The sequence below is a fragment of the Chrysemys picta genome, chromosome 4 (assembly GCF_011386835.1).
Source record: "Chrysemys picta bellii isolate R12L10 chromosome 4, ASM1138683v2, whole genome shotgun sequence".
Taxonomy (NCBI): Eukaryota; Metazoa; Chordata; order Testudines; family Emydidae; genus Chrysemys; species Chrysemys picta.
This window is the reverse complement of record NC_088794.1, coordinates 145,525,530-145,542,811: the sequence shown is the minus strand read 5'-3', so window position 1 is coordinate 145,542,811 and position 17,282 is coordinate 145,525,530. Positions and strand designations below refer to the sequence as shown.

General features: G+C 44.9%; 1 protein-coding gene across 4 annotated transcripts in view; it reads left to right on the top strand.

Moving 5' to 3' along the window:
• PELI2 (pellino E3 ubiquitin protein ligase family member 2) overlaps positions 1-17,282 on the top strand; it is a 107,565-nt gene that overhangs the window by 36,656 nt on the left and 53,627 nt on the right. The gene's annotated exons all lie outside the window — the stretch shown is intronic.

The following is a 17,282-nucleotide window of genomic DNA, read 5'->3' as shown; positions in this document are numbered from 1 at the left end:
ATAGACATTCAGCTGCTTCTTATTCTTTGTTCAGAGGTCATCTATGGCAATCGTGTGATGCGTTTTGAATGTGTAATTTCTGTTTAAGTACGTTGGAAGAAAATATGGAAGCTTCCACAGCTTTCTTGAGCAAATTGAAGCTAAATGATAAAGTCAAGCAGTGAAGAAGTATATAAGAGCATACACAAAGTACAAAAGTCTCCATCCTGAAAAGAAACTGGGTAGGTGTATTGGTGGCCATACAAGAAGCCTATCTTGAAAAGATAACAGAATTAAATGGAGAGATGAAGGATGATCAGAACTCATGCTAATCAAGGGGATGGTCTGTGGTCTCACAAAATAAACTTTGTGGTAAAGGTGAAGATAGTCTCCTTACATCTAGCAAAAAACCTACTATATTTGCACTATGCTGGAAAATGCAGTTATTTGGTTTAAGGGAGTTAATAAAATTCTTAACATCAAAATAATGAGGCACATAGGCACCAACTTTTCCCTGCGCCGGTGGGTGCTCAAGCCCCCCCACCTCTTTTCCGAGCCTGCTGCGTTCCCCCTTCTCCCTCCCAGCTCTTGCTGTGCGAAACAGCTGTTTTGTGGTGCAAGTGCTGGGAGCCAGGGGGAAAAGCGGAGACATGGCGTGCTCAGGGGAGGAGGCGGAGTGGAGGTGAGCTGGGGCCGGGGGAGGGGAGAGGGCGCTGCCAGTGGGTGAAGAGAACATTGGTAGACCAAATTCCAGAGAACAGGACAAAACTTGCCAATGCGCTTAATGTGTACTACAAACACACTTGAAGAGATGATTAATAGAAGTGGGGGAACTTAATGGGGACCGGTAAACTTGAATAGTGAACAATCAGTCTTACAGGGCTGAAGTGGACTTGTCTTAAGGAAAACAATCAATGCAGAAAAGGCTTCTAGCATGTGGAAGAACATGTTGAAGATGAGCTGTCCAGTTATCTAAAATATATTCAGTATATTTAAAAAGTCTTAAGTGTTCATATTTGGTTTAGTCAGTAGATGAACAGAATTGAGATTTAAGAAGAAAAAACTGAGTGCCTTTGACCTACCTTCTTGGTTTTTAAGCCTTTAGAGTATACTTGGGTCACAACCTATGTTTCACAACTATGAGTATTAGAAAGAAAGAGAAATAAAAAGCTAAGATTCTGTGTCATGGTTCAGGGTGGACTGTATCTTTGACCGGCCTCTCTTCTCTCTCCTGCCCTATTGGAGCCCTTTTACAAGTAACACTTTGTGTACAGGTCCAACACCTGCACTTCTGAGTGAAATCCCATGATTCAACCCACTTTTGAACTGGATCTCTAGGTTACAGTACCCCTGTTTACCAACTGTCACCATGCCTCCATGGGTCACAACTGACCATACCAAATTCAGGACAAGCTGCTGGGAAAAAGGGCAGACACACCCCACAACTGGTGGTTATTCTTCCTTGAGAGATACCAAACCAGCAACAAAAGTAAACTTCTGTCTCACCACACTGGCTAACAAGAAGTCAGAAATGCAGCCTCCTTAGGTATTCCAGACATGGATTCAACACCCAGACACTAGACTTAATGAGTGGTTATTTAAAATAAATTTCATCAAACAAAAGGGTTCTTCTGATTCCAAAGGACCAGCCACATACCCAGGTCAATATATAACTCAGATCTTACCCAATAATCACGCTATTGTCAATCCTTTAGTATCTAAAGGTTTATTTATAAAAAGAAAGGTGAGAGTTAAAATTGGCTAAAGGAATCAAATACATACAGTAATTGCAAAGTTCTTGGTTCAGGCTTGTAGCAGTGATGGAATAAACTGCTGGCTTGTTAAAGGCTCTGGTTGCTTCCAAATCATTGGAAGGTGTTCAGTCCTTTGCTTAGAATGTTCCCATCCAGAGGTTTGAACAGGAAAGAGGCAAAATGGAGATGTTTCCAGGGCCTTTTATAGCTTCTGCCAAGTGAAGGGAATCCCATTGTTCTTACTGTGAAAAATTACAGGGGACAAGTTGGTGTTTGGGGTCACATGGGCAAGTCACATGTTCATGCATGCTTCACTTAGTCATAGTAGAGGCCATCACAGGAAAGTCCATTAAGTGTAGCTAGGCATCTCCCATGGTCCATTGTGAGTTAAGAGTTCCTTGATGGACCATTTAACTTGAATAGTCCTTAGATGTGCAGGCTAAATGCCTTGTGGGTGTTACCACAGGAGCAAATATTTGAAATATAGATATAGTTAATTTTCATAACTTCAAATACAAAAATGATACATGTATACAAATAGCACAATCATATTCAGCAAACCGTAATTCTTCCATAGACATCTTACATGCCACACTTTGTACAAGATTGGTTGCAATTATATAACAGTGGTAGCAAAAATAATCTACATCGTCATATTTTAATCAGATAGCGTTGCACCAACCATGTCTGCTTAGCAGGCCCAACTGGATTTGGTGATTGCCAGTGATTTCCCCTAGGATCAGTAGGAGAATCCAGTGACGCCAAACAGCTTCTTGAAAACCAAGTATTTGTTTATCTGTAGGAACATAGAAATTGGTGACAAGGGTTAAAATAACAAAGCATGCTTTAAATATTTTGGGGTTGGGGGTTGCTCAGCTTATGCCATGCACGCTCCCACAGCTGGAGATTTGACTTCCATCTGCCTTTCTGCAGACCTTTCTTGGCTGATTTTGTAACATTTTCTAAATACTCTGTTTAAGATTTCATGCCTGAAAGCTCTGTCCTAAGCTAGGAGGTGGTTGTCCGCTACGTGTACAGATGAAACAGAACCTGTACTGTCAGTTTAAGAAAGTGCTTAAATATCTACAGCCATTAAGTCTGGTTCCTGCAGATATGCAAAACCCACCTAGGACTGAGTTAACTCTTTGCAGCCCTGTGGCAGACAGCATGATCGTAATCAAATAGACAGAGGTACACATTAATTTTATGAATATTATACAGATATCTCCCATGTTCTTCACGCTCACATATTCGTGGGACACTAGGAGCTGGGGCTTTAAGAAAAATACCAAATCTTGCAAAACTTGCTAATTCTTGCAACTTTTATGGCAACACTGTTCTTGTGAGATTGGGCTGAATTTAAGAAATGGATGCAGTCATCTAACCTGGTGGTTCTCATCCTTCAGGGTGGCCTTCCATTCAGCAGGGAAGCAAAATCTTCCTGAAGAGGGATGCAGCAGTTCCAGCTGCATGTGATCACTGCTGTCACCCAGCCAGCAACACAAGTGGTGAAAAAAACGAAGGGTGTCTTTGTTCTCAGACCCCTTCCTTTCCCTTTCCCACTTGCTGATTGGTCTTCATGAGACTAACGGACGGGGTGGGTGTAGAAATTGAGGGTCCAGCAGGGGCAACTCTTGCTGCGTCATAAAGCTGAGATGAGCGTTTTTTAAAGATCCATTTTTTTCCCCCCTCAGTATGCTTTAAAATTCACAGGCATACCCAGATTTGTCTTGAAACGTGTTGTGGATTCTCATGGCCTGTAGTAGGGTTAATGGTGCAAATTTATGGACAAGGTTCTTGTGTGAATATGTGCAGAGATGGAGGGTGTGACGTTCCCCTGGGGTTATCTGGACCAGTGATCTGCTAGGTCACTCCAATCCTCGACTCCGGGAGCCAGCTTTACTGTGCTGTGAGAACCCCCACTCCGGGACTGTTCATGCGCAGCCTCTAGCACAGGGGTGGGCAAACGTTTTGGCCCAAGGGCCACATCTGAGTATGGAAATCGTATGGTGGGCCACGAATGCTCACAAAATTGGGAGTTGCGGGGTGGCAGGAGGTGAGGGCTCTGGGGTGGGGCCAGAAATGAGGAGTTTAGGGTACGGGATTGGGCTCCGGGCAGGGACCGAGGGGTTCGGAGGGTGGGAGGGGAATCAGGGCTGGGGTAGGGGGTTGGGGCGCGGGAGGGGGTCAGGGGTGCAGGCTCCGGGTAGCATTTACCTCAAGCAGCAACATGTCCTCCCTCCCCCCCCCCCCCCCCAGCTCCTACGTGGCGACATGGCCAGCAGCTCTGTGCGCTGCTCTGTCTGCAGGCACCGCCCCTGCAGCTCCCATTGATCGCAGTTCTGGCCTGTGGGAGCTGTGGAGGTGGTGCCTGGGGCGGGGGCAGTGTGCAAAGCCCCCTGGCTGCCCCTACATGTAGGAGCTGGAGGGGTGGATATGCCGCTGCTTCCAGGAGCCACGCAGAGCCACAGTACGCGTGGAGCGAGGCAAGCCCTGGCCCCTGCTCCCCAGCAGGAGCTTGAGGGCCAGATTAAAATGTCCGAAGGGCTGAATGCAGCCCCCGGACTGTAGTTTGCCCACCCCTGCTCTAGCATGTAAGCTGCTCCTAGCTACGTGAGTGAGCACTTTTGGCCAGCCGCTGCTTGGATTATACAACTGAATGACACTACCCAATATCTCTGGTCCCAGACACAACCCTAGGAACCTCTGCCTTGCAGTGTCCAGTTATGCCCCCTGGACGCTGCAAGCTTATGAATTCGTCAATTTAACAAAGAAATTGATATGTTCCAGGCTCGTTATCCCAAGGGGAGTCTCTGACGTGCTTCAAACCAAACGCACTGCTTCAGGTAGAATAAACAAACACATTTATTAACTACAGAAGATAGATTTTAAGCGGTTATAAGTCAAAGCACAAGTAGTCAGATTTGGTCAAATGAAATAAAAGCAAAAACGTATTCTAAGCTGATCTTAACACTTTCAGTGCCCTTACCAACTTAGATGCTTCTCACCACAGGCTGTCCGGTTGCTCTTCAGCCAGGTTCTCCCCTTTAATCAGCGTTTCAGTCGCTTGGTGGTGATGTCTGTAGATGAAGGTGGAAGAGAGAGGAAGAGCATGGCAAATGTTTCTCCTTTTTATCCTGTTTTCTTCCCTCTTGGCTTTGCCCCCCCCCCTTCAGAGCCAGGTGAGCATTACCTCATTGTAGTCCCAAACTGACCAAGGGAAGGGGGGGCGACTCACTTGAGAGTCCAACAGATCCTTTGTTGCTGCCTAGGCCATTGTCCTTTGTTCCTGTGAGGCTGGGTTTGTCCCAAACATGCCCTGATGAGGTGTGACCTGCCCCTCTGCTCCTGGAGAGTTTTGCCTGGGCTTGTTTTAAGCCAAGAGGACACATTTTCAGCCTCAACTATATACGTGAAATTACAACCTATGACATTACTATAACAACAATGCTTAGTGCATCATGAGCCTTCCGAAGACACCCGACATGACACAGTTTGCATTGAATACCACACAGTCATATTATAAGGATGAACATGGGGGTGCAGGGTGTTCCCCCGAGGTACAGTGTGTCACAGAGGGTTAAAGGTCCTGTCAGTAAACTTTCCAATTCTTGCAATGTGGCTCTCACTATTGCATGGATACTATCACCACTGAAAAGTGATCATCCAAATGGGTTTGCTCTTGGCTTTTGTCCAGCACCCACTGACGCACTGGGCAAACCCTGTTTTAAAATATTAAGGGGTTTTTCTGGTTCGGTAGTCTGCTGACACTGAAGTGCCACACCAGAGGGAGTGTGACTTTTGCTTGCAACATAGCAACAATCTTGCAGAACATGCACGAGTATATAGAGGCATGCTTGATGTTAGTCACTAGGTAGATCAGTGCAACATATAGCCATTGAACCTGATCACCCCCCAAGGAGTGAGTTTAAATTTTGTCTGCTGGGCACGCTACTACTACTCTCTGCCGGCTTTCTGCTTTGAATAGCAGGTCCTTTTGAAAGTTTTGTAAATTTGTAGTCATTTGGTCAGAGGATTTCTAAGATGCAGTCCCCACAAAGTATACTCCTTTTTAATGTTTTCAGATTCTTAAAGCTTTTGGTGCAAAGCTAGGACAAAACTAAGGCTGTGACCCTCATAAAACTTAGTGGGACTGTCACTGAGCTCAGCTATTCAGCTTTACCAAGGACCACTTCAGAAATATTTCAAATTATTATACTATAAAATCTTTAGTACCTTTTTTTTTTTTTAAACTGACAGTTCACATCTCTACAAGCTGTTTCCTCAGGAAGTCCTTTGAATGACACAAAGTCCTGCCCCTAATGCCATCTGCCCAAGTCCCCCCTGGGACAGTCTGATGTATCCAATGCAGTTTTGTATCTGGAATCTGAAGCTGGTATGTTGATGTGGGGCTACTGTGGAAGGGAAGTCGTTCATTTTCATCCAACTGAGAACATCTTATTGCAATGAATGGGCCACTTCATACCTCTGTGAGCCTTATACTGCAGAAATGTGGGCAGAAACCCCTTCCCCATATACTAACCCTAGATTTGGGGTAGGAGACTCAAGCACCACTGTTTCTTCTCCCTTTGTATGTCCAACTGGTGCACGTCCTTGTAGCCGTCCCACCTTTCCCACTCCCCAGGGCCCTTCCAAGCTTAACAAGGACATAAAAGCTCCAGGAGGAGGTTGGAGCTCAGAGCGGTATGCCCCTCAGTCTCTCTACCACTATTTTCTCAAGCAGGGGAGATGCATTGTCAATTCTATATTAATGAAAACTAAGTTTGCCTAGCTCTATCTCCTGCCCAGTGGCGTAGCCAGGTTCTAAGAGCAGGGGGGAGCGAACACAGGGGGAAAAAAAGGCGTCACCCCCTGCGAAGCAGCAAAGAAAAATAAAAGAAAAAGCCAAGTCTTGCTGAAGAACCCGCCGTGCCGAATTACCCACCACCAAATTGCCGCCGAAGACCCGGAGCTGCCTGTGGGAAACCTGCGCTGGAGCCGCAAGGTAGCAGGCGCCCCCCAGCAGGCACAGGGAGGAGCATCACCTGGCTGCCACAAAGCGAGGGCGGGGGGAGCAGGAGCCGCGGCCGCAAGATGCACGCAGCGGAGCCCGAAGTGAGTGCCGCCGAAGACCTGGACGTGCTGGGAAGCGCCGAGTGAGTGCTCAGAGGAGCGGCTGCTCCCCCCCACCTATGCTACTGCTCATGCCCTTCCAGAACTTAGAGGGTGACTAAACTTACATAACTGTATATCCCCAACTTAAACTCCACTCCTTGGAATTATGCACAGGGACCAAAACACATGTTCAGATTGGATAGTCCTCTGAACTGTGAAGGGGCTGAAGTGAATACAGATTTGAGGGGATGTATATGTACTGGAGAATCTTAGTTATGAACACCTCAGGAATAGAGGTTGTTTGTAGCTCTGAAATGTTCGTAACTCTGAACAAAACATTATGGTTCTTTCAAAAGCTTGCAACTGAACATTGACTTAATACAGCTTTGAAACTTTACTTTGCAGAAGAAAACCGCTGCTTTTAACCATCTTAATTTAAATGGAACAAGCATAGAAACAGTTTCCTTACCACGTCAAATCTTTTTTTAAACTTTCCCTTTATTTTTTTAGTAGTTTATATTTAACACTGTACTGTGCTGTTTGCTTTTTTGTTGCTGTCTGCTGCTGCTGCCTGATTGCGTACTTCCCGGTTCCAAATGAGGTGTGTGGTTGACTGGTCGGTTTGTAACTCTGGTGTTTGTAACTCTGAGGTTCTGCCGTATACACGCATTACCTTAATTCTGTTTCTTGGCTCTGAGGTTTAAGTTCATCCACACTGGGGAAGGGCATGAGGCAGTGCTACTCAACCTCAACTCTGTTAACAAAGCACTGTGTTTTGTTTTTCTTGGGGGGGTCAGTGAATAGTGAAAGGAGTGGACGAAAGTGCTAGATTAATACTCCTTGACTTGGGGGCTAAAGGCGGATAGCAGAAAGTAGAGGTGGCTTTTTTTTCCCCTCAAGGCCCTGTGCTTGCTTTTTTGCATGTTCTTTGAGCAGCTTCCTATCCAGAGTACTTATTCTCCTGCAGGGGCGTACAACACACAGAACAAGAGGCTTACTGAGTAGGCAGGACAGCAGCATGCCCCTTTTAAAGACAAAGGGATCTGGAAGAAAGGAGGTGTGGAGAAATAAGGGGTGTGTAAAGAGGCAGAGGAAGCAAGAGAGAACCATGAAAGGCAGTATGGAAATAAGATTGGAGTTTGTGTCTAATTCTGAAGTACTTAGAAAAGAGTAAAAAGTAGGGGGGAGAATGGATAAATGGGTAAGATGCAGCTACAGACTGGAGAATATAGGTTACACCTGTCCCCTTTGCTCCCACCTTATGGATTGGGGTGAAGGGGAGAAGGCTTCAGCTTGAATAGGCTGAGTAATGCCCTCAGGACTTGCCTAATCAGAGGCTAAGGACTACTGCTGTTCTTTAAATGTAGACCTCACAAGTCATGACTTCACCTCCACACTACGCTGCAAGTAGCTCACAATCCAGTTACTTCCTCAGTGGAACAGGCTGATGCGCATTAATATTGAAATGTTTGGGACCTGATGTCTTCAGGCTATTGATGTCTGGCAGCAGGGTTTTCTAAGTTTGAGTGCCCCTAGTTTTAGAATCTGTTCCACTTGTATGTCTGTCAGACACCATGCAAGCATGATGCATTTATTTTGTTAGCTTTCATAGTAACAGATCCATGTTTGTGTTACTCTGTATTTATAGCAACTTACTGACTTTCATAGTAGTTGTGTTTCAGAAATTAATAAAGTGAAATGTAACACTTCTGATTTTACAGGTTTCAGGGTGGTAGCCGTGTTAGTCTGCATCAGCAAAAACAACGAGGAGTCCTTGTGGCACCTTAGAGTCTAACAAATTTATTTGGGCATAAGTTTTCGTGGGCTAGAACCCACTTCATCAGATGCATGGAGTGAAAAATACAGGAGCAGGTATAAATACATGAAAGGATGGGGGTTGCTTTACCAAGTGTGAGGTCAGTCTAATGAGAAATCAATTAACAGCAGGATACCAAGGGAGGAAAAATAACTTTTGAAGTGGTAAGAGAGTGGCCCATTACAGACAGTTGACAAGAAGGTGTGAGTAACAGTAGGGAGAAATTAGTATTGGGGAAATTAAGTTTAGGTTTTGTAATGACCCAACCACTCCCAGTTTTTATTCAGGCCTAATCTGATGGTATCCAGTTTGCAAATTAATTCCAGTTCTGCAGCTTCACGTTAGAATCTGTTTTTGAAGTTTTTGTTGTTGAAGAATTGCCACTTTTAGGTCTGTTATTGAGTGACCAGAGAGAATCACATACTAACTATCCAAGTATACATCATCGCACATCTTCCTGCTGTGTTTGGCTTGATCACAAATTTTCCTTTATAGTGGTTATATAGCACAGAATTTAAGAGGCATATTGTACTGTGACACATCCTATTAATAGGATATTTTAAGTTAACATTGGAGTTCTAGTGTGAAAAAACTCTTAAACTGTGTTTTCTTCTTTAATAAAACCACTTCTGAGTTCAGACTGGCTAGTGAAGTCACTCTTCAGAAGTCTGCATGATAATCTTAAAGCTCAGACTTCAAATACAGTATCTCCGAACATCTGGGTATCACAATAGTTAACCACCTGCCAAGCTCCCTCTTCTGTATGCCTAAGGCATCTAGTTAGCTAATAGAACAGCTCTCATCCATATTACATTTTATATGCACTACAATAGGTGTACAAAATACCAGTTATTACCTTTTATTGTCTTTGTAAAAAGCAAGTGTGAGTTGGTAATTAAAACCTTTTACTGTTCTGAGTACTTAGATTCAGGTAGATACATCAGGTTGAACTTATTCCTTTGCACTTTCTTCGAACCCTTATAAAAGAGCTTTTGTTTATTTATATTGCTGTGTGAGGCAGGGCCTATGGATGTGTGCCAGAGACCAGTGATGCAATGGATTGCAGCTGGTGATCCTTCTGATGTGAAAAGGACACTGTTTTTAAACCCTTTCGATGACAGGCTTTTCTGGCATCTAAGAAACCTGAGACTAAATCAGGTACGCTAGCAATAGCTTCTGCGTGTCCCATTGTGAGTGGTTCTAGAAGCTCAGAGCGAATAAAGAGCAGAGAAACCTTTTTTGTTCCTGATGATAACTTCTAACTTGACACTAAAATTTTTGTTCTGCTCGAGCTCTTCAGCATCGCTATTTGCATTTTTCATTTGTGAGAGACTAATGGAAATTTTCACTGCACAGAATATTAATGAGCAGCCTTCTTCTTCCTCTTCATTTCCTGGATATGAAATTTGTATTCCTGTTTTGTTTGCCCACCCATATGGACATTATGAACTGTTGTTCTCCTTCCATTTGAGGGGAAGACGCATTTTACTCTTGCTCTTTCTGCTAGTAACTTAAATTGAACCTCTTTTTGCTGACACACATTTCTGGCCACTCTGCGTACAGGAGAGGTGGTTCATTTCACTAATACCGGAGCTAAAGGTAACAGGTAGGCCTAATGGTGCCTGGGCTCTGGCATTGACTGACTCATGGTCTTGTAAGCCCCAGTTTGGCAAAGCACTTAAATATGTGCATAAGTCACAAAGTTAAATGCATGTGTTGCTGAATCAGGGCCTGAGGCTGAGGAGCCACCAGGCAATTTGCTACTACACCTTGGCATTTTACAGAGCTCAGGGTATGTTTGAAAGAGGCTTTTCTTACAGGGCTTACTCTTCCTGCACCATCAGGTGCGTAAAGCACAAGTCAAATGGCATCAGTCATTTCTGTGCTGGGGTCACTTTTCCAGGTCTTTTTATATTCAGATGTAGTAATGCTGTTCCAAACACTATTGTGCTACAGAGTGGATTAGGCTGGCTATATTGCATGATGATCCAAGAAAAGTTTCAAATTATGCTGACTCTTTGTTGGTTGTTTCAGGCTCTTCTGTAGAGCTCTGTGTTGATATAAATGGGTATCCACGGAGCTGTAGCGCTCTACCGGGAACCGCAGGAGCAAAAGCCAGCAGCTCCTCTGGTGTGGCTGTACTGACCCCACACTGCCCACAGCACTAGTGTGACCAGGGGCTGGGGGGGGGAGGGGATACAGGCATGCTGAAGGCACTGCCGGCGTAGGGCACTGGCTCCTGGGGGTGGCAGCCTGCCGGGCCGCTGCTTTCACTGCTATGGTTCCTGGTAGAGCCCTGCAGCTCTGGATACCCTCATCTGTGGATATAAGTTTTGTATCCGTGCAGGACTTTCCTCTTTAGCATAGAAATCAGCTGCTTGTGATTTCTGGTGCTGCTTAAAAATGCTGGATCGGCAGTTACTGAGCCCAAACTTCTTTGGCCTGTTGTGTGGCTTGTGAAAAAGCTGCACATGCTTTCTTTACATTGCTCTAATAGTGAACCTCAAACATGGTTTGTGGGGACTGTTTCTGTTTTCAGGGGAAGGTAGTGAGGGAGGGTGATCTTGGCAGTCTTTGCGGGGAGGCCCAGGAGACAGCAAAGGTGACAATTCTGGTGTATGGACACCTTCGTACTATAAATGGGACTGAAACCACCAAACTGAATTCCGGCCATTATTGTCTTTGGCTGGATTTGAACTAGTGACCTACAGGCTCTTATTTTAATATTTAGTACTAAAATTAGTTTCTAAATTTAAACCTACATACAGTGAGTTTTTGCTGTGTATTGACTATGCATACACATCTTCACTGTAGATCCAAAACTTGGTTCTATCCGGATCAGTCAGGAAAATTTCTGTGCAAGTAATTTTTGAAGTGTTTGTAGTTTAAATATTTTACCTGAACGGTACATTGGCATTCAATGGCTATTCAAAAGCATTGCCTGAGAGTGATGGGACCGTGAAGTGGAGCTCTGCAATTTTGTTGTCTAGGTGACCCTATTTGCACCCTCCCCCAAATCTATCTTGCTCAATAGATTTTGTATAAATAACTTCTTAAGCAAAAATATATCTTAAAATCTAACTGTAAAGGGGCATCTTTTGTGCACACAAAGTATTTTCAGATGTTTAATCTTGGGGATCTGCATGGTACATCATGTGACAAAGAGCTGTTTACCACAGTCTAGTAACAGTTTTACCTGCATGCAGCATGTGTGGGAGTTCTGTGCTACTTTGGCAGGCTTACACTAACACATTTGGTTCGCACATTCTCACATGCACAAATGTCCAGTTTGAGTCTTCAGTCATTACGATTGTTCTCCTACTTGGTACTTTGGTGCTGCTTGTAACCTTTATTCCCTACTCTGAATGAAAGAAGAGTACATTGGGATTTGGGCCTGGAGTGCCGTTTACTACAGAAGCAGCCAGCATTTTAATTCCTGTGCTAGCTGGACTTCTCTACCCCTCCCTGGAATCTTCTAAGGAGGGGTGGGAAGTCTGTCAAGTTTGCATATGGTGGGGGATGAAAACATGTGGCCAGCAGCTATATTATTTCCACTTCCAAACATTCAAAAACCATGAGTCAGGTCGGTCCCGTCCGCCCTCCCTCCCCCCTCCACCATGAGGGCTAGACACTTAAATGCAAGTTGAGCTTCTGACATATTTGCCTGGCTCAAAGAGCTGGGGCTTAGAGAAACACACTAAATTATATAAGACTTAAGATAAAATCAAAGGATTGGCAATATTAGTGCTAATCTCCTGGGCCATTCTTGAAGCATGCACATGAGTTCTGTGTTGGAGTCGGGCAGTTACTGCACAACCAAATCACTTGCAAACTAGGCTAATTTAAGCCAAAAGTATACTGTGAATTAATGGGAAGGAGCTACTCCTAACAGCAAGTATGGCTGCCCCATTCTTTACAGACCAAATTTTGTGTTTTGACATTGCACTAGCAAATAGCTGAGTCTTCTGCCAAAATGTGGGCATTAATGTTCACCTTGTAGAAAAAGGCAAATTACTCTGAACTTTTTTTTTTTTTTTAATTTTGGGAGAAGAAAAGAGAAATAGTAAATACCTCCTTACAGGTATGTGATCTGGTTTTCTAGGCACTTCAGTTTCATTTTTACTGGTTTGTGGTGGATGGAGATGAGAACATTCTCCTTCTCCTCCAGACTACTTTTTCAAGCTGTGTGCGAAGGGTCTTTCTGATTGCTTGTTCAATTACCTGCAGTCAGTCTCTCTGCCTCTTGCCATCACAACATCAGCATGTACCGTTACTGACTAGGTTCCTGCAGTCCTAATCAAGTTTCGTGCTGTTACCAGAAAAGTACAAAGTGCAGACGCATAGATATAATTGTTGTTTTTGTGAGACCCTTTCTGTTCAATGACTAGGGAAACTGCACAAATGTGGGATTCCCCTGTTGACTTGCACAGTGCAAACCATTGTGTCTGTGTAGATCAAGAGGAGAGATTATTAGCAGGCAGTTTCCTTTACGTATGTGGTGTGAATGAACAAAATGGAAAATATTGTTTATAGGAGTAGAAAGGCAAAACTAAAGTGCCTTTAAAAGAATGCCATTCCAAATGTTTTTTTAGATCCAGGCTGTTTGGCCAGAATTGTGCCCCATCAACACTTTCATAGTCTTATAAAGCTACCCAGGCAGGCTTTAACTCCTGTCCAATTAATGATAGATATCTCCCACAGTCACATGCATACTCATTGGGAATTGGATGTAAAGCTTATGCAATAACTGATCTTTCAAATAGGGAGCCAGGTTGTGATCTCTTACATTTGTCATTATACCCATAGTTAGTGCTAGTCCCTTTGTATAGCTGAATCCATAAAGGAGGGATCTTCATAAAGTTTGAACATTTATCTACTCTAGTTGAATTTTGAGGCTCTCCCTGTCATGTAATCTCTTTGGCTACCTTCCTTTCTAGGATTAGCTAGAAGTCCTCTGGCTCATTTTGTGAGACATTTAGAGGTAGAGCACGTTTCAGGGAAGGGAGCATACCACAGTCCAATTGGAGGATTATGAGGAGATGAAAGAAGCTGTCTTGGGATTCCCTCTCCAATCCATTCTTTCAGATGGGGATAGTTTCTCTTAACTAAATCTCTTTGGATCATTTTGAGACAGAGGTGAAAGTTTCAGTGATTACATACGGTGCTGTTCTATCCTGGATGTGGTTTTTGGGTGTGGCTTTAACAGTGGCAAATAAACTGAACTGTCTCAACTTCTGCATATTGTAAAGCTCCGTATGTTGTATCTCAAGTTTTAAGCTAACATTTTGAATGCCTCTGTTAGCAACTTGTGCCATGCATGCACACAGGGCTAAAGTTGAATTATTGAAAGGAGTGGGGCGTAATCATTTGCAGGTCACGCACACAAACATCTTTGTTGTTAAAATGTATCCCGTCTATATTGCAGCTTACTTTGTCTCCTAGCTCTGTCTGTTTAGTATTGAATGTAGGGCTGGAAGGGACCTTAAGAGGTCATTTAATCCCTCCACCCCATGCTGAGGTAGGGCAAAGTATATCTAGATCATCTCTGAAAAGTGTTTTGTGTAACCTGTTAAAAATCTCCCTTCGGGAGTTAGAAAGCTTTTCCTAATATCTAACCTAAATCTCCCTTGCTGCAGATTTAACCCATTACTTCCTGTCCTTCCATCAGTGGGCATGGAGAACAATTGATCACTGTCCTCTTTATAACAGCCCTTGTTATCAGGTTCCCCCTCAGTCATCTTTTCTCAAGATTAAACATACCTAGGTCAGATTTTCCAAATCTTTTACCATTTTTATGGCTGTCCTCTGGATTCCCTCCAGTTCGACCATATCTGCCTTAACGCATGGAGCCAAGAACTGGCCACAGCGCTGGTGAGGCCTCAGCTGGACTACTGAGTAGTGGGATGGTTATCTCCCCGTCTTACATATTAAATTCCTGTTAATATTCTGCAGAATATTAGCCTTTTTTGCAACTGTATCACATTGACTCATTCAGTTTATGATCCACTACAATCCCCAGTCCTTTTTCAGCAGTACTACTGCCTACCCAGTTATTCCCCATTTGTAGTTTTGTATTTGATTTTTTTCCTTCAAGTGTAGTACTTTGTATTTGTCTTTATTGAATTTCATCTTGTTCAATTCTGACCAATTCTTCAATTTGTCAAGGTCATTTTGAATTCTAATCCTGTTCTCCAAAATGCTTGCAACCCCTTCCAGCTATGTGGCCTCTGCAATTTTATATGCATAGTATTCACTCCATTATCCGAGTCATTAATGAAAATATTGGATAGTACTGGACCAAGGGCAGACCCCTCTGGGACCCAGCTAGATAGACCTGTGATGCTTCCCAGGGGTACCAAGGGTCAGGAGTCACCTCCCCACTTAATTCTGCAGTCTTTTCTAACAGACCATATGATTAGTGAGGGAACCCACTCATATGTATAGGTGCCCTTAAGTACTTGCTAACCATGTAGATGTTGAACCATTTGTTCATGTCTTTACCAGACCTGATTCTGTCCATACTAATCACGCTCTTGTGACGAGCTTGTATTACTTTTTCTTCCTGAAACCTGATCTTTCCCTCTACGCTTGGGTCAAGTATCGTTTATAGAAGGTGACTAGTCTTAAGCAAATTCTGTTTTCAGATAACTGACTTCCCACTTTTCTGTCACTGAAACTTGGCAATGAAGGTGTAGTCAGCACTGTGGTTAGCATTAAAAGATATGTCTTGTATCGGAAGTAGAATGCTGTGCTTCTTGAAAGTTCATTCACTCTTTGGTTGGCCTCTGCATATTTCCACTCTTGGAATGCACCACTGCTACAGTTTGAACCGGTGGGACATTTTAGTAGCAGTGCTTAAGTTTTCTTGTGCCTTCAGTAACAACAAATCAGGCAGTAATCATTCTGTAAAATCAGGTAACTTATTAAATAAATAAATTAATTAATGGAGATATCCCATCTCCTAGAACTGGAAGGGACCTTGAAAGGTCATCGAGTCCAGCCCCCTGCCTTCACTAGCAGGACCAAGTACTGATTTTGCCCCAGATCCCCAAGTGGCCCCCTCAAGGATTGAACTCACAACCCTGGGTTTAGCAGGCCAATGCGCAAACCACTGAGCTATCCCTCCCTTATTGCAGTTAGTCATAAAAGTACGGAAGTACTTTGCACTGTACAAGTGATTAGAATCACCTCACCTTGCTTCTCCCCCTCCCTCAAATTATAGCATCATTTTATAAGTCAATATCACAGACCTCCAGAGTTGCATATTAATACTGTAGGCCATTTGAAAGATAAAAATCCAGCTACTTTTAGGTATAGTAGCTTTTGAGATAGCAGTAGTAAAATCTGGTTGGAATTGTAATAAGTATAGAACAGTGGTTTTCAAACTTCTTTTCTGGTGACCCAGTTGAAGAAAATTGTTGATGTCCATGACCCAACAGAGCTCGGGATGAGGGGTTTGGGATGTGGGAGGGGCTGAGGGTTGGGGTGTGGAGGTGAGGGCTGCAGGGTAGGACTGGAAATGGGTTCGGGGGTGGGAGGGGGCTCTGGGCTGGGGCAGGGGCTAGGGGTGCAGGAGGGGGTCAGGGCTCTAGGCTGGAGGTGCAGACTCTGGGGTGGGGCTGGGGATAAGGGTTTTGGGGTGCAGGAAGGGGGTTTGGGGGCAGGGCTCAGGGCTGGGCAGGGGATTGGGGGACAGGCTTTCCTTGGGCGGCTCCTGGTCAGCGGTGCAGCGGGGGTGCTAAGGTAGGCTTTCTGCCTGTCCTGACACTGCGGACCACACTGCCCTGCAACCGGCCAGCAGCCAGTCTGGCTCATAGGCGAAGGTGCGGAAGCAGCTCTTGCATGCAGGCACAGCCCTCCCTCCCCTTCCCCCCCCCCCCAAGTGTGGAGCTGGTACTCAGGGCGGGAGCTGCACGCTGCCGCTGCCCCCCTCTCCTCCACGCCTAGGAGCTGGACCTGCTACTGGCTGCTTCTGGGGCGCAGCGCGGTGTCGGCACAGGTAAGGAGTAGTCTGCTTTAGCCGGTGGTGGTCATGTTAACCAGGGGTAGCTGAGTAAGTGTTTATGAATACTTCATTAAAAGGATACCTTTAAAAAGTGACACTTATGGCCCCCATGACTTTAATTCATGTTACAATTAACACCTAAAGTTACTATAACAAAGATCAGAGAAAATAGCGGTGTATAGCCAGTTTCCCTAGGTGGTGGGTAGAATAGGCCCCACCCCTTCCCCGAGGCACACACCACCTGCTGCTACATGGCTGAGTCCCTCCTCTTCTCCACTCCACCCTCCCGCTCTGGAGGTCCCTGCTGCTCGCTGCGTCCCTCCTCTCCATCCCTCCCCTGCGAGGCCCCTGACCTGCCATGTCCTTCCTCTCCTCCACCCTCTCTCCCTCACGAGGCACTCGCTGCGTCCCTGTGGGAGAGGGAGTGGAGGAGAGGAGAGAAGTGGAGAGCGAACAGCAGGGGCCTTGCTGGGGAGGGGGAGTGGAGGAGAGACACTGAGAGCATGGGTGGTGGGGGCCTCGCGGGGGCCGAGGGGAAGGAGAGAAGGAATGAGACAAGTGGGAGTAGGGCTGGGGCAGAGCAGAGGTGGAGTGTGCATGGGGCCATGGGTGG